Here is a 27,238-nt window from a genome sequence, read left to right as displayed (position 1 = left end):
CTGAAATTAATTATTTTTCACTTAAATTTGTTTCGTGAAACCGGCTGTTAGAGTTAGAACTATATTTCAAGACGTACGTATGCATGAGACAGAAGAAACTTAGTTGGAACACCTGGATTCTTGTTCTGCAGAAAACAGATTGGGCTAGGTTAGGTTCAAAGGCTGACCTCTGTAGATAATAGTTTATTTTATAGAAATTTTTTTTTCCAAAAATTTCAAATATTTGTTACATTTTTATACTCTCGCAACAAAGTCCTAAAACTAAACAAGTTAGATATGAGGTTATATCTACCAAAGTGTTCCCTCCATAATCCCAGTATGCTCTGGACATCCGTTACCAGATTACCTCCTCGGTCCCTACATGATAATGCTCCGGTCTTGAAACCTTCTGTAAATCGCCTCATCTTTTCATACAATTTTCGAGCATTACCCATGTCGGCCAGCTTTTCAAGCTTTTTATACTCACGCATTTCGGCCTCTTTCTTTTTACGTCTGCAAATGCGTCTCGCTTCCTTCTTCAGTTCTCGATGTCTGTCCCACCCCGAACGTGTTGTGGTCTTTCGCAACGTTGCGAGGTAAGCAGTCTGATTTCTCTCCACTGCGGAACGACAATTCGCATCGTACCAACTGGTTTTTTGGCGTTGCCGGAGACCAATTGTTTCGGCTGCAGCGGTATGCAATGAGTTTGAGATTTTTGGTTAGTATAATAAAAATAATACTAAAAACATTAAAATTTGATTATAAATTAATATTTTCAGTTAGTATTTTGTCGGATAGCCTTTTGCTTCAAGCACAGCTTTACATCTTCTAGGTAGACTACCAACCAAACGCTCACATCGCTCAGTTGATGCTCTGCCATATTTCTTTGACATTTTGAAGTAATTCGTCAGCATTTTTACTTGATTTTTTCCCCAAGCCTCTCTCTCCAGAGGTTTTCGATCGGATTTAAGTCCGGACTCTGGGCAGGCCACTCCAAAACCGTAATGTTTTTGGACGAAAGCCAAGTTTTAACACTCCTAGCAGTTTGCTTGGGGTCGTTATCCTGCATAAAAATGTATGGTTCAGGCGTGTGTTCCTCTGCAAATGGCTTCATTGTACTCGACAATATATCTTTATATAAATATTGGTCCATTCTTTAAATTATCCGTCGAATAGGACCTACACCGTTCCACGAAAATGCAGCCTAAACTATAATACTGACTCCACCATGCTTAACCATTTTTAAAGTGTATTGAGGGTGAAATTCCTTGTTTGGCGGGCGTCGAACAAATTGTTTCCCATCTGAACCAAATAAATTAAACTTGGATTTATCGCTCCACAGTATTTGTTCCCAAAAATCTAAGGGTTTTCCGATATGCTCATTTGCAAATTGAATACGACTCTTTAAGTTTTTGTTTGATATGTGCGGTTTTTTCTTGCGACACAACCCCGTAGCCCATTTTTAAGGAGACGGGGTCTGATGGTTCGTGTTGATACATCGTTGGTCAGTTGATCCTTTATCTTGCCTGGAAGTTAAAAAAGGATTCGCCTTGCAAGCTCTACAAAACACGATCGTCCTTTGAAGTAGTTTTTCTGGGCCTTTTTTTTCTTATTTTATTCCATGTACTTCCGTAATGAATCAAAGCATTGTGAACCATTGATTTTGAGCACAAAAGTTCCTTCGCTACGGCTCTAGTGGAAATTTTTTCCTTCACGTACTTGTAAATAATCATTTTCCTCAATTCTGGAGTACTCCTCTTTTTTCGACCCATAACTAACAGTTATTTTATTTGAAATTGAATATTTAGTTAATATACAAATGATTTACACAACTTACCGCAAGTTTTTGTGTTAAAATAATAAGAATCCAATAAAAAAAAATTGGTTTCCTTAATTCTGTGACCAAGCACCAGTACACTCAAAATACAATAAATTCATCAAACCGCCGAATTTTCGTAAAAGTGTCTAAATTTGTCACTCAAACACGTGATGCACGGTTTTATGTTCCGCAGAAAAAATATTATTTTATAAAAAAAATGTTTTTTCTGCGAAAATTTTGCATATGGCAAACCTTTCTGAAAACATTCCAAACAGAAATATTAATTATTATGTGTAACGCAATGAACATATCTAAATTCATACTTTATTTTTATATATAAAAAGTTTCTTCAAATTCTATACTTTATTTTCCTTCGCTTATTCAAACAGATGGCAACCCTTTTCAAAAGATCTCCTATAAAACATTTTCTTAAACCTATACAATTCAATGATGTTGCTATTAATATTTATGTATTTTATCAATATATTTTAACAAATAAATTTAAAAGGTGGCAACAATACACAAAAATATAACTTTTAAAATAACTCTCTAATAAGTTTTAAAATTTAGTAACAAATGTTTGTTTCAACTTCAAGCAAATAGGTTAAAAAATATATACATATGTATTCGAAAAAAAAATATTTGACTGGTTTATGATATGTATAACATTTATAATGTTACTAATACCAAACGAGGTTTCAGACAAGGTACTCACTATCGTGTGACTTCTTTAACTTGATGCTGGAAAAAAATAATACGAGCTGCAGAGCTAATTAGAGAAGGTACAATCTTCTACGAGAGTGTAAGCAACAACCGCGCCGTTTGTTCTGCTTTTTCCCGCATGGATAAGGAAGCGAAGCGAATGGGTCTGGAGGTGAATGAGGACAAGACGAATTATCTCCTGTCATCAAGCAAACAGTCGGCGCATTCGCGTCTTGGCTCCCACGTCACTGTTGACAGTCATAACTTCGAAGTCGTAGATAATTTCGTATACAACACCAACAATGTCATCCACCGCAGAATCGCTCTTACCAACAGGTGCTACTTTGGACTGAGTAGGCAATTGAAAAGTAAAGTCTCTCTCGGCGAACCAAAATAAAAATCCAACAAGTCGGTTATCATTCCCGTCCTGCTTTATGGTGCAGAAGCTTGGACGATGTCTAGATTTATGGTCCCTTAAACATTGACAATGGCGAATACCGCAGACGAAGGAACGATGAGCTGTACGAGTTATACGACGACATTGACATAGTTCAGCGAATAAAAAGACAGTGGCTACACTGGCTAGGTCATGTTGTCCGAATGGACGAAAACACTCCAGCACTGAAAGTGTTTGATGCAGTACCCGCCGAAGGAAGGCACCAGGTGGAGAGCGACCTGGCTATACTTGGAATCTCCAACTGGCGCCGAACTGCGTAGGAAAGAGAGGAGTGGCTCTCATCGATTCGACTATAACCGGCTAAACGGTTCAACGCCAATCACATATATATAAGCAGCCAAATTCCAAATATTACATCTGAAAGGGTAACCAAATAAAACAATTTTTACTGCGTAGGATGTATGCCTATCCTAAATCAAAATAATCATGTGTTACTTCTATTCATTTTGACAAAAAATTGTGCATACTTCTGTATGGATGCTTGTGTGTGACTGCCAGCGTTCGTAGAGGAAGAATTTTCGTTGTTGGTACTATTTTCGGAATTGCCAAATTAGGTAGCTGAGGGAGAGAAATTACGTACCAGCAGTGAAAAGTTGCAAGGATTTATACTATATGTGTAATATAAATCCCTTTTACTTAACAAAGTTACGCACAAGCAAATTAATTTAATTTAAAGACACAGCCAAGTGACAGTAAAGAGCCCGGCTTTTAAGTTTAAGTGGTGGGGCGCAGCGTTGCTAAAGATTATAAATTGTAAATTTTGAGTGAAATTTATTAAAAAAATAATATTAAATACCACTTAAGGATGAAAAATAATAAACTCGTTGCATTTATATATATATTTTTCAAAAATTGGGCATCGAACCCACAACTAGCGCGCAAGCAGTTCAAATACCATTTAATAAATTTTTAAAATGTACGAAATTCGCTGGGGCGTCAGGAAAACAAATAAATTTTCATTCTCAAAATATGCCTAGCATATGAATATATACATATGCGTGTATCTAAATATAATAACTTGTTGTTGTTACTGTTGTAGACTGTAAAAGTTGTCGCACATTGCTGTCGTATACCCTCATGAAACAGCTGCTTACTCCAGCCAGCAGAGAAACTAATATAAATAGGTACCGTAATATCTGTGCGTTTGTATCAATGTATGTGAATGTTTGTATGTTTTAAGCATGCATGTGTATAAAAACTTTCTATACACGCTTGAAGCAAAGCGCGTTAACTAAATAAAAACATAAACAAATCCCACGCATGTCTCGTCCTCGCAATACATACATTCAAATATATGTATGTGTAGGTGTTCCTACATGTAAGTGTGTATGTCCACATGACTTTGGAAAATTGCATATAATTTATATGAGGATACCCACCCACACTATATCGTACATACATAAGTAGACAAAAGTGTATGGATATAAATTGTTTACAAAGTGACCTCACTGCGCAACGTTTTTGTGCGAGCGTATTGAGACATATAAAATTCCTATATTTGTCTGTACTAGATATATAGTAGTACACACACATATGAGCATATAATACATATAAATAGTTCTTAATAACCGTTCCATAAAAATAGTTACATTTATCTGTATTAAAGTCTGGCTTTGGAGTCACGTCTTTCTTATAATACTACCCACTATGACCTAGTTATACCTGATTGCTTTGTTTATTTAAAAAGTATGAAAATTACTTTGTACTTTGACCGAGTTTAAAGTTCTAACATACATATATATGGGTAAGCTTCGTTAAACAGCATAACCATCAAAATAACTGGTACAACTGCATAGTTGTTTAGTGCTGAAAATTGCAACATTCATTTAAGAACGCATATTAATTTAATTAAGCGACCTAAATAAGCAAGCATATTTAATAATATTTATAGTACAGTATTGTTAAAGGTAATAAAACTGGAAACTATTGATATAAGTTCGAATTCCACAATATATTTCAACTGCGGCTTTTTTTCAATGATTCGGTCTCTGATTCGCCAATTCCCTGTTCGCTGTATTTGAGCTGAGTTTTCTTTTCAAAACTTGCATGTGATGTGCACAGTCATGTACAAGAAAGTAACCACCTCATTAAAAGTGGTATGAACGCTTTCTGTCCCATCTCTATTTAGACATACCAGTTTCTATGATGTATACCAGTTCTTTGTTCGATTCGCGACTATTGAAGTTATCAACCTAAAAGTGACTTTAGCCCAAAAGACAAGTTATCTTCCAATTTTTATACAGAGTTTAATAAAAAGGAGGCAAACTATCAAAAGAGAAAATGCGATGGTCACGAAAAAGTACTGTATAACTTTTAAAATTCAAATCGAACTGAAAAGATTTGTACTTTTGAACTAGTGTAAATCTAGAATAACTCTGACAACTCGTAGGACAACGCACTTTAAGATAATGATTGTAAAGTAAAACGAAAGTCCATACGGCATAAAGTTTGTACCACTTCATACAAGTCTTATATTAACATATAGATTTTAGTACTGTAATATATGTTATTCATATTGATATTTAGTGAAATAAATCAGATTGATTAAAAGCAAATATTTACAAACCCACGGCAGATACACAGAATAAATTTTATAAATATTTAACATAAAATTCTACTCAAATCTATTACACACCTTAAAAAAGAATTAACTCGACAAATAACTGATGTTTGTGATTCATGTCTTTACAAAGAATCTACTTAATTTATCTTCCGATTGTCTTTAAACAACAAATGTTCACACATTGTCTAAAAAATATGCATTCAACTAACCAATAATATGTGTACTTTAGTTCTCCCACACATAAAGTTATATAAATATTTCATTTATAAATATTTCATTGCGAAAATGGAAGCACTAAATTAGTTACAGAATTACTACCGTGTATGTAAAAATAACAGTGGGTAATTTACCTGCAATAAAACTAGAAATAACCAAGGAACATATCTATTAATGAATAAAAATTTCTTTTCAGAAAACTAACTAGTCGCCAAAAAATATCCGACAACTATTTTGAAAGTATTTGAGTTATTTTACAGCGCAAGTAATTCAGCCATCCAACTAGTTGTACTTGTGGTTCATACCAGATGTAAAGTATAATAGTTTATAACCAGTTGATTTCCCTACTGTGCTCATACGCTTTTGTTGTTGTATAAATTCAGCGAACACCACTTATTTGGTAATAATTGCAAAATTATTGCTTTAGTTTTGTTTGCCACCTTGGCTTTTGTTCAAATGGCTCTATTTCCGGCACTTTGCTTAGTTAGTGTTGCGATTAATTACGGATTTCACGGAAGGCGATAAATTTAATCGCTGTCGCTTTATCGTGGGAGTGTGAGGTGTAGTTAAGGTATTGCATGAGATGCTATGGGATATACAGAATTGTCTGGCGCAATATGCCTCTCCAAAAGTAAACCAAAGCCTACATTAGTTGACTATTTGAGAGAAAAACTTTTCACCTATGTTGAACAACAAATATATATCATTAGGTTTTGATCACAATAATCCTCCTTGTGAATCATGTGAATAACTTAACATCATGTCATCAACAGTGAATAACTTAATACACCAACCGCCGGTGTATTGTTTTATATGACAATAGAGCATAAACCATACATAGACCGCAGAAAATTTGCAAATCGATGAGGTCTATAATCCATCAAATGCTTGAATGAGTATATAGAAAACTTATAAGAATATATAAATTATAAATAATTGTATCTTACATAATCTACATATATATTTTGCCTTCATCATCATCATCAACTACATAATATGTACTTTAGGTATGTTATGGCATGTTATCGCTCTGCCTTAAAATTACACTAAAATGAATTTGCATTAATGCATCGGGCTCATAAACATATGCTACGTGTAAATTTTACAGCTTTCCTCATACTTAACACATACCTTCACTTAGCACTTAACGCTTATTTAACGCTAGTGAGCTTACCTCCGACGCTGTTCTCCACACTTTGAATGGATAGGGTGACTTAACGCCACATATTCGTACTTATACTCGGTAATGCTTACGTTGCTTCTTAATCGCCTTATATGCTGAAGTGTATTATGTATGTATATATATGTATGTTTCGCTGTGGCGTTTACACACCGTTACTAACTACTAGCTTAGTTTAATAAGTTTCATGCATCGTCGCAGCAGCTTTAATGTGTCAATGTGTGGGTAAAAATAGCTTTAGAGCTGTTGGGCAAAGATTGCAGCTGACTTAAGTATTTACTAGTACCGACGTATCACGTTAGGCGGGTAAATATATGAGTGTCTATCATAACCTTTAGCAAGAAGAAAGTTATGTTACTTGGAAGAGGCAGCTGATGCCGCCACATTCGCTTTGTAAAGTTGGTTTGAAATGGAATATGAGTAGAAACCGGAAATTTATTTAAAATTAGCTTGATTTTGGCATTTTAAACTTAAACAAATTGATTGCAGTAGTATAAAATATCAGGCGTAAGTTTATCTGTAATTCTTGAAACTGTAGGCAATCGGGAAAAAAATGTCACAAAAGTAAACCTTAACATAGTAGATAAATTTTCACTCTAAATCTTAATACCCTCTATTGAATTTTAATTATCATATAGAAATATTTTGTAATTTACTACAATAATATCAGCAATAATATGGATTAGTATTGGGACTTAGAGGATCAAGTTGCAATCAAGATGCATAGAAGTATCTTAATCATATCAAATTTCTCATTTTATTACTCGAAATTAAAGCAATTAAATTTCACTGAGAGCTACAAAATTTAACTTCAACGCGAAGAACTCATTTACTCAAAAAGTTGCAGACTTAATCAAATGCTGTACTTCCTCCCTTCCTAACTTCCTCAACAACACAAATATTTATTTATGTATTTGGAATTAATTACTATCAAATAAATTACTTTACTATTACTATGCATATTCAATTGCCAACTTCAAATTCCCACTGAGTCAGTGTAGTTAGCTTTACTTTCTTGATTGTTCGTACTCACTCACATTATTTACTTTTAACACAGTTTAACATATTTCAGGCCACTTATAATGGCATATAATTTATTAATGTACATAGAAAAGTATGTGGTAGCTGTTAGTGAGTAAATTATCAAGATACCTTAACTTTATATCCTGCTAATTCTTATCTAGACGCATCACCTTGCTGTTGCTTCTCCTAGTCTTCTCTGCGCCCTTCTATCTACATACATACAAATATAATATAAGACTACAATGGGCGCTGTCAAATCCTGATTTGCTGGTATTAGTTTTGTCTTCACCTTATTGGCTGAATACAATTTGCTTTGCATCAACGATTTTTCGGCTTACTTTTACGCTTACCTTCCTGCTTACTTTCGGGCTTTCACTTACGATTTTCCTAATTTCTGTGCTTTAATTCGGCTTCTATTCACATTATGTTGTGTGGACAAACCCACACTCACTGCCTCTATTGGGTTAATTGAATTTTCAATGCACCTAATAATTCCCTTGGAACTTTTACTTCGTTTACCTTTTGCTATAACTGTGTATTAAATCCCATGTAGGGTTGAATGTCGATGTCTGGCTTCTGTTCTAAAGCTCCAAAATATGCCAATTTTTTTTTTAATTTTGTCAAGGTATCTTAGAAGTCATGTTTCGTATAAGAAATGATTCAATTGCAGCAAATTTGCTTGAGTAATTTTATAATATGTATATTGAATAATAACGTAATATGCTTTTCGCACAGGCAAATCAATTGATCAATTAAGATTTTAATTGAGAAACTTCGCACTGCCGGTTACTCGGTATTCGATCAGCTGTTATACATTATTGTTTTTGTTTTTCATAAGAAGTAGATAAGTTTCAATTCAACGGTTTCCGCCATTTTGTGGGCGTGGTAGTGTCAGGGTGCCAAAGAATATGTGTTCCAAGTTTCATTAAGATATCTTAATTTTTACTCAAGTTATCGCTTGCATGGACAGACGGACAGACAGACGGACAGACATGCGGATTTCAAATCCACTCGTCATCCTGATCATTTATATATATGTATATAACCCAATATCTGACTCTTTTTTTTTCTTGATGACACAAACAAATGTTATGTCAACAATACTATAATACTCTGTGCAACATGTTGCGAGAGTATAAATATGCCAAATTCGGTTATTTGGCTTACAGCAAATTATGATTCGAAAACATCACAGGATCGATTGGATATTTGGATTGAGTATACTCGTCTTCTCTACAAGTCGCTTGTTATTTCTGTCCTGATGTATGGTGCAGAAGCGTGGACAATGACAATATCCGATGAGACGACTCAAGGAGTTTTCGAAAAGTTTTGCGAAATATTTATGGACCTCTGAACATTGGCGAATACCGGAGACGATGAAACGATGAGCTGTACGAGTTATACTACGCCATTGACTTAGTTCAGCAAATAAAAAGACAGTGGCTACGCTAGATAGTTCATGTTGTTCGTATGGACGAAAACACTCCAGCTTTGAAAGTATCGATGCGGTAGCCGTTATAGGAAGCCGCGGAAGAGGAAGACCTCCGCTCCATTGGAAAGACCAGATGGAAAGTAACCTGGCTGCACTTATAATTTCCAAATGGCGCCAAATTGCAAAACGGAGAGCTGAATGGCGCACTCTGGTGGATTTGGCTATAATCGCGGTTCCTACGCCAATTATATATATACATAATCGTCTTCTTGCAAATAATTTCAGAACTGCCACTCAGTAATTTATCAATAACAGATGAAAGTATTCAATTTATTTCTGAACGTAAAGATTCCATCTCTATAGCTCATTGGCAACACTGCTGCTGTGCAATAATCTTTAATTAGCCCACGTCTGCCTTACGGAGGTCATTAATCCGCGCTAACCAGATTGCTGGCAATAAATCTTTGCAGGAGCAGCAAGTAACGAAGAAATGTGCATATTATTGATTAAAATAAAAGACAACAAAAGCAAAAGCGAGACATGAAAACGATTGTGTGAGCGAATGGAAACAAATGCTGTTAATTGGTTAACATTATTATAAATTAAAAATTATTTCAATATACAATTACGCGCAAACAAGAAACTTTCAAATGGGCTACATATACAAACGTTTGAAGAGCAATAACAGATAGAAAAAGAGTGGCCAGAGCCATACTGCCTCATCAAGTGCTCATAGTGAAGCGACAACCTTCTCTACATTGTACTTAGGTGATCCTTTAAGTGAGCCTACTTGTCTTGCTCCACTTAGACACATATTTCTCACACTTCCACGACATTTGCTAGACACAATTGTTGATAAATCACAATTAATTGCAACTCTTGATGTACAATTATGCACACAATTCACGTGCTTGAGGTCGACCGCTCAACTACAGGATGGAACAGAAGACAGAAATCACTAAATGGTATGTGGTATTTCATGGTCGAAATTTGTGTTACTCACAGCACTTTGCATGACATGATCGATGAGCGTTTACTGTGAGGCTGTAGATACCCCTCAACGCACTGTTAAGCATAAAATTGTAGCGATGTGTTTTTAAAGTTTGCAATAAGTAAAATATATGTATATAAAAGGGATACATTGAAAAATTAAACATGTCTTTTTTTAAATATTTGTATATTTGGTAATTAGTATCCAGCTAATCACTACTCATCCCGTTAATCATTATCGTGTTAATAAAATAGAAACCAAATCTGATAATTTTGCTTAGACGCCATTTATCGGTACTTTACTAGCTTAAAAATGTTTTACAAATGATAACAATGAAATGTTTTACAAATGAAAATGCAAGAAAAATATCGCTGAATCACTTACACCACACTCATTTTTCTAAGAAAGCATATTTTTTTTATAAATCTTTTTATTCAAAATAAAATTTAAATCAATAACATTTTCAATCAAGTATTTTATTTGCCTGCTTTATATGAACTTATTATGACTACGAATACACTCATCTCAACTCAAATCAAAAGCGTAAATATGTGTATGCTATACAACCGTGCATACCCATATTTATATGGCTTGTAATGCCATAAGTACTCGTAAACGTAAATCAAATTGAATGTTCGAATTGCTCGATTTCTTGTGATGAGCTGCCAAGGCGCTTGACAATGATGGATGGACGTTGCGTCTGACATTTTGACTGAATTTCCACTGGAACGACAACGCTTTAGTGCAGTGCCTTTCCACGCTTCTTTGCATTTGCGTATGTGTTGTGGTGTACACATATAATATGTATGTGAACGCCAAAAGTCCAATGCAAAATGAAATGTCAACAAATAAGAATGAAGGGAAATATGTGTGAATGGTATGAATATTAAATCGAGCAATGAATGCGCATAATCAGGTTGACAGTGTAATTCGAAAGCTTTCTTCCTCTGGTATTACAGCGAGATGGGTGTGGTAAAATATTGTATATTAATTCAGATTGTATGTATAATATTAATATGTAATTGGTTTAAAAAATATCAAAGGAATGAGAGAGAATAGATATCGAAGCTAGTAAACTCATACATACTATATACATACATACTATAGTATAGGATGTATATATATATAGGGTTTTTGTAGGCTTAAATAAAACTTAGAAAAGTTAATGAAATGGCTTTATTAACCAATGATTTAGAAGAATTTCGGACAACTAACTTGCTAGCCAGCTATCCATAATATGATATGATATTCTGAAATGATGTGATATGATATTATTATATGATACGATATGATATGATGATATGATGTGATATGATTTGATATGATGTGATATGATGTGATATAATATGATATGGTGATATGATGTGATATGATATCATATGATACGAGCTGATCTGATCTGAGATGATATGATTTGACTTGAATGCTTAGTTAAATAATGTTTCCCCTTATTTGAGTTTGAGTTGTAAAATAATTTAAAAATTTTCAACCAATTTCTACACCTATTAGTCTACTATTTTTTATTTAGTACATAGTATGCCCACATCACATTCAATCATTTATGGTTATGTTCTCTCAGTCACAACACATTGAACACAATTAAGGACATTGCATTTACTGCCGAACATATAACCAATGGCCGAAATTTACAAAGTATGCCTGAACATTTTCAACATTTCATAACAGCAGGACATCTCGTATACAAATATATTGTGAGTGTGTGCGTGTGCTCATGTGCCAACATTCCAGCTCAGCTGCAAATACGCTTTCAGTCAAATCGGCTGACAGCGATTAAACCACAGGTTGACATGGTAAAATCAACTAAATGATTGCTCGTTGCACAACCGTTAGTTCATATTTTCTGCAATTGTTGCTATGGCACTGCGACAGCTGTCTGGAAGGCGAACTGGTATGCGCTGCGCTGCGAGGTAGTGTCCGTACGTTATGAGAAACATTTAGTTATTGAAATGGGCTTTAAAAACCATGGTTGCATACAAAAAAATGTAATTATGCTCGTGTGAGTAGCTGCTTTTTGGAGCATATATTCGTATAAATGAGTTTAATTTGGAAAATTGAATTTGTATGCCGAGGAAGCTGGCAATCGTATGCATGAGCTCTCATATCAGCAATATACAAAAAACCGCCCTTGGGTGCATTTTTAGTTGGTTGGAAAAGCGTAAAAGTTTAACCCATCTTCGGCCGCTACATGAAATCACAGTAAGTTTTTAATTTCTTTTCGAAGGAGTGGTTTTATGATCATAATCAAGAATAATTAAAAGAAAAGAAAATTTTTTGACCAACCGTTTTCTTAATATGAACTGGTCGAAAAATCGACCGCTGGCCAAAAACCGTCAAGTATGAAAAAATATATTTTTTTTGTTTTATTTTCTTTAAGAAAAATTTAATGATTTTAGTTCAAATTATTTGCTTTTATATAAAAGATATGTATTTTTTTTATATAATACATGTATATTGTACAGACGTAAATTTAAAAATTTTGATGATATTCATCAAAACATTTAGTATGTAAATAAACGTTACACTTTTTGCAAGTAAAAATAGTATGTTTCTTGCATAACTTACAGCGCCGATATTTATTTTCAAGACTTCTCATGACGGCGTGTACCTTTTCGTTGATCCGAGAGAGGTTCCATGGATGTCCAGAGTCCTCATCTTCATCTCCATTCTCGTAATCTTCCTTATTGTCGTAAGTCAATAAATGGTTTGTGACTTCAGATCGAAAATCAATTTGTGAAAGTGGTTTCGTCTTTTGAAATTTTGCTAACATACAATGCAACTTCCATGCATTGACCATTGCGTTACCAAGTGCATTAATCCATATTGGCCACCACCATATTTTTCCTCGTATACATATCCGATAGTTGGCCACAGCATTGTCATGAAGATCCACTCCACCCATACCGTGATTATATTCTTGTATTACTTTGGGTTGCGGAATGGTGTAACTGGTCAAATGCCCCGGGTTTCTCTTTTTTTAAATTCCTCAAGGGCGATTTTGCCATCCTATTTTCACGTATAGTACCGGTTGCAAAAAATCGACGCTCATTCAATAGGCACATAAGATGATAGGATGAAAAAAATTGTCAAAGAAAATAATATGACAGTCGGGGTCAGTTACGTTAGCAAGCAAATCTAAAACAGACATGGCTAAAAACTCCGAACTGCATAAATTTCTTATTGAGAGCATCAATAAGCGGGCGAACATTGGCAAAATGATCTACTGTATTTAAATCGGTGTTATCAGCGAGATGTAAGAACCGTTTTATTATTTTAAGCCGATTACGACTCAACGCTTGTTTTACAATTGGAATTCCCATGTCAGGCCGAACAGACCAATAATGGTCAATATGAGGCAAGGTGTGATACCCCGAAATGTACAAAATACCAATAAACCTACGTATTTCCTCTGGCGTGACGTTAATGGCAGCATTGTGTTGATTATATATGAGACGAAAAGGTTACATGCGGACAGGTGATGCCAGACTTAAAACGATAAAAGTATAAAATCCGAAAAAACTAAAGCAAGGGCCATTAAATATTTTATATTTTGAAGATATATACTTACTTGCCTTTTACTTAATAATAACAAAAATCATGCTTGAAAAAATTTTGTCCTACTTGACGATTTCTGGCCAGTGGTCGATTTTTCGACCACCAAAGAGTATATAGTTTTAAAAGTTAAAAAACTTGTAATATTGAGGTGAGTTTCTTTTGATTGTTAAAAGTTGATCTCTTGTCTTTGTATACAATTAAAAATAAAAACATTCCTAACCATTTATAGGACAAGACAATATTTAACGTATTTAAGTCTTTAATTTCTACTAGAATACAGTATAATCTAAAAATACTAACAACATTTTTTATTTAATTCTACCCCAAATGAATCCAGTTTTCTGACTACCCGTTACATGGCAACTTAAAAATTCCTGCTTTCATTCCACATATGCCTTACACATGTATATTTTTTCCATGATTAGATTTATTTATACGTACGTAAGCGCAAACATATCTAAATATATTTGTATTATTGTAAACAAATATAAATATTTGCGCACTGTTGTTGTCCTTTCGTTGTTCGGCATTGTTTTTTTGTAATCCTGTAACCACGTAACCACCCAAATCGTTGCTAATGTCTTCAAATACATGTATGTTGACAATTTTTTTCATTTTCTTTCATTGTAGACATCCATACTCGTACTTTTGTGTGTTTGTTAGTATAATTCTGACATACTTACATATATATTTACACATTTCTCTTTGCTTATACAAAGTGTCTTCAATCTTTAGCTAGGCAATGTTATTGTTATTGTTTTACTAATACATAGCCACCATTATTATTAAATTTGTTTCCACAGCTTAAGCATTCCGCTACAAATTGTCATAAAGAGTACGAGTATGTGTGTATTACAACAGTGTTGTCTGTTGTTATTGTCTTTGAGTTGGTTGTCATATTTTTCTCGTAAATAATACGTGATATCCACTCAGGCGACTGGCTGCAGCGACAACCAAATATTTCAGAAGATTTGAAGAAGAAGAGGCATAGTTGAAGGCAGAAAATTTAGATATTTGTTTGGATATTTCCCCACCCAACAAATTTGCGAATGACACTTCGAAAGCTGAGTACTGAGGCATATGCCCATTTATACATAGATGTGTAAATACATACTCATATATAACATAGTTACTCATATATTAATACTCTCTTAGTGTAAACTTCATCTTACTGCTGTCTCGCTTTTGTTTTCTTTCAGCCTTTAGATATATTGAACTATCTATTTTCACTTCTTTCATGCCTAGAATTTAGTGTATTCCTCATCTCAGTTATGTTTATCTGTTTACCCAAATACTTTCTTCAAGGGATAACAAATGTTTTGGTTAAGAAAAGTATAAGTAACAGTGCAAGAAGGTGCTGGGTAAGTAGGAAAAAGTACAATATCGGGACTTTCAAAATATTTTGTTAGAATATAAATTCAGGTTTAGAGATATATATGTATATATATATAAATTTAGAATATTGATAAAAAATTAATTATTTAAGCTTACTACTATCGCCAAACTTTAGAGAGTGGTAAGTCAAACAAACAACTGGCATAAATCCAATGGATTAGTATAATGAAATATATTCCGTCTTTGATGTATGACTTCACTGCACGTTATGTTTCAGCTATGCTCAGTTATTAATTATTGTATAAGTAATAATGAAGTTACAGTAGTAATAATATTGCTCGGGTTGCTCCCTCAATCATTTTGGGATTTATACCAATCAGTTGTTCGATTCGCCTTTGTCTACGGTCTGTTAAATTATTGCTAAAGAAGAAGATAAATAATTAAATTTATTCTTTTAAAATTAATTATTTTTTGCTAACTTTCGTTTCATATTCAAAATTTTAAAGCCGCTTTCTCTTAGATTTTCATAACTGTCGTTGCATTTTATTAAAGAATTCATAAAGTGAGGTAATTTGACAGATATGTTTGTGTTTGTCCGTTGGTAATAGTTAGTTCATTAAATTCAATTTATGCCGTTTAAAAACATTTACCCTTAATAATTTACAAAGTAAAGCTTTAAACTTTACATTTTAGTTTTAGTAGTAATACCACCAATAAATTGCCGAAATTAGTAACAATGTGAAACTTAACCAGATATCTTTTGGTTGAGCACGACAGTGGCGAGCTGAATATAGGCGTAACACAGACATATAGTACTACATACACATCAGTATGCCAAATATACATATACTTAAGCGGTGGGGGGTGTGCAAAGATTGCGGTGGCCTGCTGACAACCTCAAATTTGCTTCAATTACGAAAAGCGACGACTATGACTAGCAGACACACCCAAATATGTTTAGGGATATATGTATATGTATGTGTGTGTGTATATAACAATATAAATATAAATACTTAGAAATGTGCGAAATCTTTTTCTTCAAGGCGCCTAAAAGTTATGTACGCTTGTTGTTGAGATAAGAGGCGTGTATAAATATTCCACTTGACAGCATTACTGCCTGCTGCTTTGACACTAAATACTGTCGAGTCACAGTCAGAATGGCACAATCCCTCAATGAAATATAAAAAATAAGTCGATTTCAGCCATAATACAGCTGCAGAAAACATCTTCGAAACCACTGTTGAAGTTTCTTCATTTTAATGAAGTTTCACGAACTATCAATAGCATGAGCGTTAGCATTAATGCATGTGACGGCTTTGCATTAGCGAAAATTGTTTTTATACTCTCGCAACAATGTTGCTACGAGATATCTTGATGAAACTTGGAAGACGTATTTCTTGGCACCATTAGAAGGTTAATGGGCGTAATCGGACCACTGCCACGCCGACAAAATGGCAATAACCGAATACATATAAAAAGCTATAACTCAGCCATAAATTAAGCTATTGAGGTAAAATTTGGTATGAAGGATCGCACATGTGGATATAATTTGGGGAAGTGGGCGTGGCCCCGCTCCTACTAAGGTTTTTGTACATATCTCGTAAACTACTAAATCTATATCAAGGAAACTTTCTAGAGTCGTATCTTTTAGGTACTACCTTATACAGCCCAAAAATGGAGGAAATCGGATTCTAACCACCACGTCCATACAAAGGTTATGTTGAAAACTACTAAAAAATGCTTTAATTCAGTAAGGAAAACCATCAGAACTTTAAATTTCATTATAAAGATGGTACAGAAGAGCTGCACTCAAAATGGTATACAAAATTTTAAACAAGCGTGGTTCCGCCCACTTATTGTTCAGAAACCATATCTCCGAAACTACTCGACCAATTTCAATGAAATTCGGTTCATAATATCTTCCTTGCTTCCCCACGATATGTTGTGAAAATAGTCGAAATCGGTTCACAACCACGCCTACTTCCCATATCCCAGAACTCTGAAGTCGATCTGAATATAGTGAAGATATCGGAACACAACTTGGCAAAAATACTGTATTTAAAGAGTATATATCGAATATAATAATAGTTAAGTTATAGTTAAGTCTCTCGTATATATATATATTTAGGTCTACGATAAATAAAAAAATTACAATTACAAAATTAATATTACAATAGAAAATACACGGTGTACACAGTCTAATAATATATTTGCTGAGACTACGGGGCGTATGACTAACTTTTTATAGACACAAGCTCAAATGAAAACTTATATACCGACATTATGCAAAGTTCATCATTATTAAGGAAATTAAATGTTCCTATACCCAAATATATCGCTACGAGTTGAAAATGATCGAAAAACTATCTTTCTATATCTCTACCTTCAAAGTGACATAATCCAAATATATTTGAATAAGAAATTATATAGTAATAAAGACATGTGTAAAAATATACACCTATACATACATATAAACAAAGCAAACAAAGTAAGCTCGATGTGAGGACGTATTTTTTACTCTTTTTTACCTTCATATATGCTAAACTTTCATGAGTGCTTCCACCGTTATGTTTCCTTAACAACACTCCTCGCTACTTAGTTGCATGTGATCACAGATAAATTCAACAAATAAGCCGGTGTAGATTTAGGAGCAGCAAATACGAAACTTTCCTTTTCTACCGTCAAGTTGATACTTCCAGATAAACATCTCCCTTAGGCAGCTCACACACAGATTGCCACGGTGATAAATGCCAAAGGTAAACGTCTCTCGACGAACCAAAATCAAGCTCTACAAGTCGCTTATCATTCCCGTCCTGCTTTACGGTGCAGAAGCTTGGACGGTGTCAACATTAGATGAGACGACACTAGGAGTTTTCGAGAGGAAAATTTTGCGCAAGATTTATGGTCCTCAGAACATTGGCAACGGCGAATACCGCAGACGATGGAACGATGAGCTGTACGAGTTATACGACGACATTGACATAGTTCAGCGAATAAAAAGACAGCGGCTACGCTGGCTAGATCATGTTGTCCGAATGGACGAAAACACTCCAGCCCTGAAAGTGTTCGATGCAGTACCCGCTGGAGGAAGCCGAGGAAGGGGAAGGCCTCCACTCCGTTGGAGGGACCAGGTGGAGAGCGACCTGGTTACACTTGGGATCTCCAACTGGCGCCGAACTGCGAAGGAGAGAGACAGGTGGCGCACTATCGTCGATTCGGCTATAACCGGCTAAACGGTTGCAACGCCAATCACATACATACAAACGCATAGCAACGTCGAATGGGCAGCATTTAGAAAGAATGCTCCCACGCAGCTGTTGTCTCAAGACAATGTTGGCAATGGATTGGCGACAATTTTCCGTAGTTTTTTTTGTGTTTCTTTAATTGCTTCTTAAATCATTACTGCTCAGGCGTTAAGCGCCAGTTGAAAAGTGTATTAGATGGGTGTTGATTTAGAGGTGAGATATAGTTGTAGAAGAGAAGAAAAATAAATAAAATTGTTTTAAAATTGGTGTCACGTGTTTTCCTTTAGTCGATATTTTTATACAACACAACAACGCGTTTACAAATTTGGCAACGAAATTAGAAAAGTGGATATTAAATATCTGTTTATAGCAACGTTCCTTCAATGCTTCTTTTAACAAATAAATTTTTGGAATGGAACTTGGTTCGTAATAACATTATATCCTCTAAAATATATACTCATAAATTAAGACTTTAAATTATTATGTGCACATTTCTGAAATCGCTTTAGAGTCTTTAATTAAAATTTCAGTATCCGATTTTTAGTGTCACTATGAAACTCTAACAAAGAAGTTAAAAACACTTGCTGGCTCATATTTTCAGGCAAAAATTTAAAATGCAGTAGACTTTACTTTCACAAATATAAAGGTAAATCAACGTTTCAAAAAATCAGCAGAGACTGAAGTTTAAAAGCCCTGCTCATATACATACTACACTTTAATTGTTGCACAGATTCATGCGGGAGAATAAATTGACAAGGAGTAGAGCTGTTTTATATGAGATTTGAACACGAGTTTTTATTTCATTTTTTTGTTTACTTTTTCTGCTTCGTGAAGTCGCTTGCTACCTCGATTTTATTTCATTTCAGTGCAACTCATAGCTGCAATTAAATTAAGTGAGTTCGGAAGTAAAGAATGGGCAAGAGGAATGAGATTGTTGAGTGTGTATCTGTGTTTTATATTTTTTAGGTAACAAAGTTATAAATGCTTGTATGTTGTTATAAGGCATACTCTTAACGCATATATGGAAATTTATTTATTTGATACTGGCTTGAATAAAATGTGGTATAGCTTTATAACGATGTATAATGAAGAGGCTATACAAGTTAATAAACACACATAGGTAATAGAGGGTAACGATCCAAAATATGGTAAAATATTGGTCATATTTTATAATTTCAGTTTTATAGGTTTAAATATACTCTAGGAGCAAAATTATCTCATAGAAATCATCAATGCCGTGACAAGTATTTGTATTGTCACCAGCTCATCAGTTTCGAATTTTATAACAAAAACTGTTGGATTTGGATGTATGGTATTCAACTATGGGGTACGATCTATGCAATTACCATTGACATAATACAGAGGTTTTAATCAAAAATGCTCAGAGCTATCACAGCTTCTCCATGGAAAAAGAAATCAGAGACTGTAGAATGAATATACATATCAAAACTACGTGAGCATCCAATCCCATTGGTCAACAAAACCTTGGTAAATTCTTATAAGGCAACCCGCTTGAAAAGAAAAGATCTACCAGCCTACTAAAGAGCAACCAAAACAGATTCAGGGGTTGAGTGGATATCAAAATTTCAAAATTTGAAAGCATTTCTTTGTCTTATTAAAAGTGCAATATGTTTAAAATATTATGCAAAAATATCAAATCAATCCGAGTAATATTCTAAGAGAAGTACTCTTTGGAATTTCCGCTCATCAGTCCGAATGTAAAACTGTAAACGCATTTATCTCAAAATTCAATTTTTCAAGTCGGTGGACACGTTAACTCAAAAAGTTATGAAGCGATTTTGCACACTTCTTTGGAATAACATTATCTAGTTAATGAACGAAGAATTTTTTTATTTATTTTTGTTATAATTATTTTTTTTCCGATCCAATATATGCCGAAACTTTGACAAAAAAAAATAATTTTTTTTTTTGATTAAAATTCTGTCAAAAATTAAACTTTAATTTTTTTCTTTTTTTCCTTCGTTCATTAACTAGATTTATCCATATGCTATCGAAATATTTTTGGTTTATTGTTTACAGATGAACATGGAAGATGGGGTGCCAACGACTGAGCTTTCTTAATATTTAAATAAAAATTTCACAAAATACTGTTTAAACAAGTATCTTTGATACGCTGAATTGTTTAAATGAAGCATATGATTATGCATGAGTATGTATATATTAAAAAATATGTGCAAATTCCCTAGTTTTTAGCATCTGAAACCCTTAACCACTTCTTTGAGCTGAATGTCTAAAATCTAACAGAATGTCTAAATTTAATATCTGTTTCCGAACCAATATATCCAATCATTCCAATTTGACAGGTCGTAAAAGGATTGACAGTTTAGAAATAGCGAATTTTTTTTTAGATATTTCATCTTCAGAGAAGGCTAAAGTTTAGATAGTGAAAGGACTGCATAAAAATGCATTTTGTCATAAAGTATTTTTATAACCATTTTTTATTGAATTACTCATACCAGTAACTCATTAGTAGCCTTAGGCGTCTTTATTATAGAAAAAAAACCGCCCTTCGTAAATATCGAAAACGATCCTTTCATTCTAACGTTCAACAATGACCAGGTTTCTAAATAATGCCAAAACACGTACAATGCATTATTCGGCCGTGAATCCCACTTATATAATCCTTAAACGAATAATGGTTTTTACAAACATTTCCGTCAGCTTACTTTGACAGCTGACAAATCAAATGAAGCACTGGAAAAGCAAAATAGCACAAATCATCATACACCACTTACCACTCGCCACCTACGACGGCAAAGAGCCAGCGCAGCCATTCGTTGTCGGCAGTGTAACAGCTAACACTTGCCGGCAAACAATAACTAACTAATATGCAACTTATTTAAGTTATTTTAGCAAGCAGAGCGTTCATTCACGAAGAACAGTCGCGCAGTTGCGAGCGCCAACATGTTGCCCGGAGTCATTCTCTTCTTCTTCTATTTACATTACATTCTTCACTGTTGTTGCTGTGTGTGTGCGCCGTTGTCGCCATGCTTGTCATGTCAGACTGCTCATCAGTAAATGTGCAAAGGAATTTATTTGATTTTATTGTTATTTCGTATAAGTAAACAGTTATTTGACTTGAATGTCGCTCAACGATTTTTTCTACTCTAATTTTTCTTTCTGTTATTTTACTTCATTTCAGTTATTTATGTGCATCTGTACATTTCTTTACTGTTTGCTTTTGTAAAAATTGCACATTTACCAACCTTACCTCCAGTGAAGTGAAATGGTTGCCTTTGCAATGTTTTACAAAATTTCGTTATTTCACTTTGTCAAGGACTTCGTCAAACGCGGCATTTGCTTCTTGTAAAAGGAGAATAATATTCGCATGTAAATAAATGCTTTTACAATCACAGTCGGGCTTTTGCTAAATGAAGCATTGATTGGATTGAGGAGTGAAATTTTTATGTAAAATAATAAAACAAGAGATACTGAAAGAAATCTTGACCCAAGGCTACCATTTATTGAAAACTTTCCTCTTTATCCCACACCATCGATAACTTTTTCCTCTTTAGAACACCTAATCAGTTGCGAACATTTAGATAGTGACGAAAAGAACAAGCAAGTTTCGTACAGCAAAACCTTCATGAGAAGTTTATATACATAAGGGCCGAGGGATGTTTCATCCTTTCAACAGATCCACGAGATTTTCTAAACAGTAAAAATCTCAGTAGCCAGGCTTTATTGAAATCAAGAAAAAAGTTCTCTAAACAAAGAGAGAGGAGAGGAAAGTTCTCTGATTACCAGTGTAGGATCAAAAAGAGTTTACTTTAGTCTGTACAACCAGATTACATTGGCCTAAAAAACCCAGATCAACATCAATATTTCCAATATATCAATAGAGGTAAAAATTGTGTCTAAATGGAAATATCTACGTCACTAGTACAAGGAAAACCTCGCTTAAAAACGAACACAAGTTTAGATATTCTATTTATCCGTTTTATCGCCTCAAACACGCACACAAACCTAACACGTTTCATCTTAATTAGCGACTTTTAGTCTGTGCGCTTTATTAATTCCAGTATTGCTATGATATTTGGCATTTGCATTAATTTCTCATTTTGGTCAGTCTACCGACAAAACCACTTTGCACAATATCTTCATAGTGTCACCCTGCTCCTGTCCGGTTTGCCACCGCAGCTTGTCAGACTCTCTGTTCGGTTGACGACCTGAATGCTCGACAGCCCGCTGTTATTGCACAGCAGCACCAATATGTAGTTAGCTTTGGTAATTGAATTACTTAAAGTAACCGAGTTAAGCAACCGCAAGAGCGCCACTACAATATTTGCATTGACATTGGTGGCATGAAAGCTATTTAGTTTATGCAAAAATACACAGACATACATATGTATATGTGAATATTTGTGGATATGTGTACCGCATATATTTGTGTTGAAAGCTATTGCATACCGTTAGATTTTAATTGTTCTAGCCTCGGTTTTAACTTTATTATGTTCCTTTTTTTGTGCTCTTAAACCCAACACATTTTTCGTGTAGTCGACGCTAATTCAATTCATTTCAAGTTCGTTAAAAGCCTGCTGATCGGTAAGGATATAGAAGTTGATTACAAATATTAAAGACATGTTGGCGAGGTTGTGTTGATAGATGCCTGATCTCATGGTAGAGCAGTCACAATAATTTCATAGCATAATTTCAGGCTCCAGAAAACAGTTCATACCGACAAAGAAAGTGACACCACGACTGTATTTAAGTATTTATTAAAGCAAATTAAAGAAAAAAATATATCTGAAGTGTTTTTTTTGAAATATCTATCTCATGGGAGATATGGATTTGATAGTAAATGCTGACCTCCTTTCAACTCTTTGAAATATTTTTATAAAGTTATTCCGTGCAGTTCAAAGTTTTTTTTAAAAAGTGGACAAGTCTCTTTAATCAGTTTTGTTTGGATAACAAAACATAGGTGGTTTCAATACATCTTTGAGACTTAAAGCTAAAGAGGCTAAAAGTATAACGCGCTCAATTTCTTCACAGACATAATTCTTTCAATGTCGCAAATTGTTCTTGCGAAACAATCGAAACACTTGTATAATATATTCAAACTCGATGCAGTAAGCATACATGCCATATGACTATTTCTGATACACATAAACACCTATAAATAAACATAAGAAGAAGTCACCAGCAATAATAACTAATTTGTTTTATGTTATTTTAAATATTAATATTTATATTACCTGCTTTTCCACTTAAGCACTGTAATATATAGCAATATACGATCTTGATATCCTTCTCTGAAAATACGCTTTAATCCACAATTGCCTGAATATTAAACACACAATGAAATCAGCCCATTGAAATCAGCACTCATTTCATCTGTCAAATTTTAAATATTTGATTTAAATTTGCTAGTATAGTATTCCGCTTAACCAAAGCGACACATTTAACACGAATCAATCAGCATGTTCACATCTTTGATTGCAGCTGTGACTATAGCGCATAATGTTGCGTATACGCCCCGCAGTACACATAGACCGGTGTCACCACAAAAACACGCCAGCAGGTTTCGCGGCGTTCCAACGTCGATAAGCGCTTTAATACAATACTAATACCCATACACGCACATTAAAAAAGGAATAGTGATTGGTAAGCAATCTGGGTTGCTGTGCCGCACATTCTGCTCACTGTATATATTTTATTTTATTTTGCACAAACGCTATGAATTTCAAATTCACTATGGAACAGCCGCGTAAGCACTTTGGCACTATGAAATTTGAATTTTGTTGAGCCCACTTACACTACACATGGTGTGTGTACATAGGGGTGTGTACGACGGCTTCAAAACAAACAACAAACAACAAAATACACTACTCACAAATTCCCAGCTTGTCTGCTTGTCTGCTGACAGCAAAATTCTCTGTATTTGCGCGTTAACACCTCCGTTGTAGGCAACCAAACGCTTTCAAATTGATTCGAGAACTGAATTGATATGAATCATATGGAGGAGCAGAGATAAGTTCCACAAGCATGTTGGAACAGAGCTTGGCACCTCCTGTGCTTTTTCGCTCACTTTCTCACTGAAACATGCAGCGCGTCTATACAATAAAGCTTTCACTACTTTCACTGAAATGAAGCGAAGCTCAAAAGTGAGAGTTCCAAATACTGTACTGCTGTTTTGGTGGTAGGTAGTATACATTATATTCTCTCTCTCATATTTTAACAACACATTTGTATGCATGTGTGTGTGTATTTGTGTTTAGCAATTGGATTTTGTTATTGTTTGACAAATAAATACAAAAAGGGCATAGTGCTTTGCGCCATTGTAATCAGCTGATTTTTGTTTTCATCCGTGATTCGCTTAGGTGCAGTTCACGAGGAATAGAGGAAGTGGCAGAAATACTGAACAACTTAGTGTAGCAGAAGCATAACAACAACAGCAACTACATTTAGCATATACATATAAACACAGATTTCAGTTAGTGCTGAGGCAGGTTGTGCGAAATGCCGACTGTGTCTTTTTATACTCTCGCAACAAAAGTTGCTAAAGAGAGTATTATAGTTTTGTTCACATAACGGTTGTTTGTAACATCCAAATTTAAACGAGTTAGATATAGGGTTATATATACCAAAGTGATCAGGGTGAAGAGTGGAGTTCAAATCCGAATGTCTGTCTGTCCGTCCGTCCGTCTGTGCAAGCTGTAACATGAGTAAAAATTAAGATATCTTGATGAAACTTGGCACATTTATTTCTTGGCACCATAGGAAGTTTGCTTTCCTGGTTCCTGGTCCTTCCATCGGAGTGGAGGACTCCCTCTTCATCGGCTTCCACCAGCGGGTACTGCATCGAAAACTTTCAGAGCTGGGGCACTTTCGTCCATTCGAACAACATGACCCAGCCAGCGTAGCCGCTATCTTTTTATTCGCTGGACTATGTCTATGTCGTTGAACAACATATACAGCTCATCATTCCATCTTCTGCGGTATTCGCCGTTGCCAATGTTTAAGGGACCATAAATCTTCCGCAAAACCTTTCTCTCGAAAACTCCTAGTGCCGTCTCATCGGATGTTGACACCGTCCACGCTTCTGCACCATAAAGTAGGACGGGAATGATGAGGGACTTGTAGAGTTTAGTTTTTGTTCGTCGCGAGAGGACTTCACTTTTCAATTGCCTACTCAGTCCATAGTAGGACCTGTTGGCAAGAGTGATTCTGGATTTCGAGGCTGACATTATTATCGATGTTGATGCTGGTGCCCAGGTATACGAAACTATCTACAACTTCAAAGTTATGACTGTCAAAAGTGACGTGGTAGCAAAGACCCGAATGCGCTGGCTGTTTGTTTGATGACAGGAGATATGTCGTCTTGTCCTCGTTCACCACCAGACCCATTCGCTTCGCTTCCTTATCCAGGCAGGAAAAAGCAGAACTAACGGCGCGGGTGTTGTTTCCAATGATATCGATATCATCGGCGTACGCCAGTAGCTTTACACTCTTGTAGAAGATTGTACCTTCTCTTTTTAGTTCTGCAGCTCTTATAATTTTTTCCAGCATCAAGTTAAAGAAGTCGCACGATAGCGAATCACCTTGTCTGAAACCTCGTTTGGTATCGAACATCTCGGAGAGGTCCTTCCCGATCCTGAAGGAGCTTTTGGAGTTGCTCGACGTCAGCTTTCACAGCCGTATTAGTTTTGCCAGGATACCAAATTCGCGGCATAAAGGCAGCTCCTTTCCGTACTGTCGAAGGCAGCTTTAAAGTCGACAAATAGATGGGTCTTCTCCAAAATTTTCCGCATGGTGAATATCTGGTCAGTTGTTGATTTTCCAGGTCTAAAGACCTAGAACCTTATATGCGATGTTAAGGAGGTTTATCCCACGGTAGTTGGCGCAGATTGTGGGGTCTCCCTTTTTGTTGATCGGGCAGAGTACATTGAGTTCCAATCGTCAGGGATGCTTTCTTCCGACCATATTCCGCAAAGAAGCTGATGCATGCGCCTTATCAGCTCTTCGCCGCAGTATTTGAATAGCTCGGCAGGCAATCCATTGGCCCCCACCGCCTTGTTGTTCTCCAAGCGGGTAATTGCTATTCTAATTTCTTCACGGTCGGGCAATGGAACATCAGTTCCATCATCGTCGATTGGGGAATCGCGTTCGCCATCTCCTGGTGTTGTACTTTCACTGCCATTCAGCACGCTGGAGAAGTGTTCCCTCCACAAACACATCAACAACTAGATCACCTCTGGGGGTCCTACAGGAGTGTGCACCGGTCTTGAAACCTTCAGTTAGTCGCCGGATCTTTTCGTAAAATTTTCGAGCATTACCCATGTCGGCCAGCTTGTCAAGATCTTCATACACACGCATTTCGGCCTCTTTCTTTTTTGTCTGCAAATGGGTCTCGATTCCCTCTTTAGCTCTCGGTATCATTCCCATCCCACTCCTTTTGCGGTCGATCGCGACATTGCGAGGTAGGCAGTCTGTAGTCTCTCCACTGCGAGACGACAATCCTCAGCATGCCAGCTGTTTTTTTTACTTTTCCGAAAGCAAATGGTTTCGGTTGCAGCTGTACGTAAGGAGTTTGATATGCCATCCCACAGTTCCCTTAAACCGAGATGCTCATGAGTGCTCTCAGAGAGCAGGAGTGCAAGTCGAGTAGAAAATTCGTTCGGCTGTCGGTTCTGATTGCAGCTTCTCGATGTCGAACCTTCCTTGTGTTTGTTGATGTGTGCGCTTTTCTACACAGAGGCGGG

General features: G+C 35.4%; 1 protein-coding gene across 3 annotated transcripts in view; it reads right to left on the bottom strand.

The window, feature by feature from the left end:
* The window catches only part of LOC105218644 (uncharacterized), a 246,005-nt gene extending 219,813 nt beyond the window's left edge, over window positions 1–26,192 (bottom strand). Inside the window, exon 1 of one of the 3 annotated variants that reach the window (XM_054225843.1) lies at window positions 23,732–26,192. The gene's annotated coding sequence lies outside the window, so the exon portion shown is untranslated. The remainder of the gene's footprint in view (window positions 1–23,731) is intronic. The other 2 variants (XM_054225841.1, XM_054225842.1) reach the window with 2 other exon arrangements.
* Window positions 26,193–27,238: the final 1,046 nt, after the last annotated feature.

Source organism: Zeugodacus cucurbitae, chromosome 2 (genome assembly GCF_028554725.1).
Source record: "Zeugodacus cucurbitae isolate PBARC_wt_2022May chromosome 2, idZeuCucr1.2, whole genome shotgun sequence".
Lineage (NCBI taxonomy): Eukaryota > Metazoa > Arthropoda > Insecta > Diptera > Tephritidae > Zeugodacus > Zeugodacus cucurbitae.
This window is presented reverse-complemented; position numbering and strand designations above follow the sequence as displayed.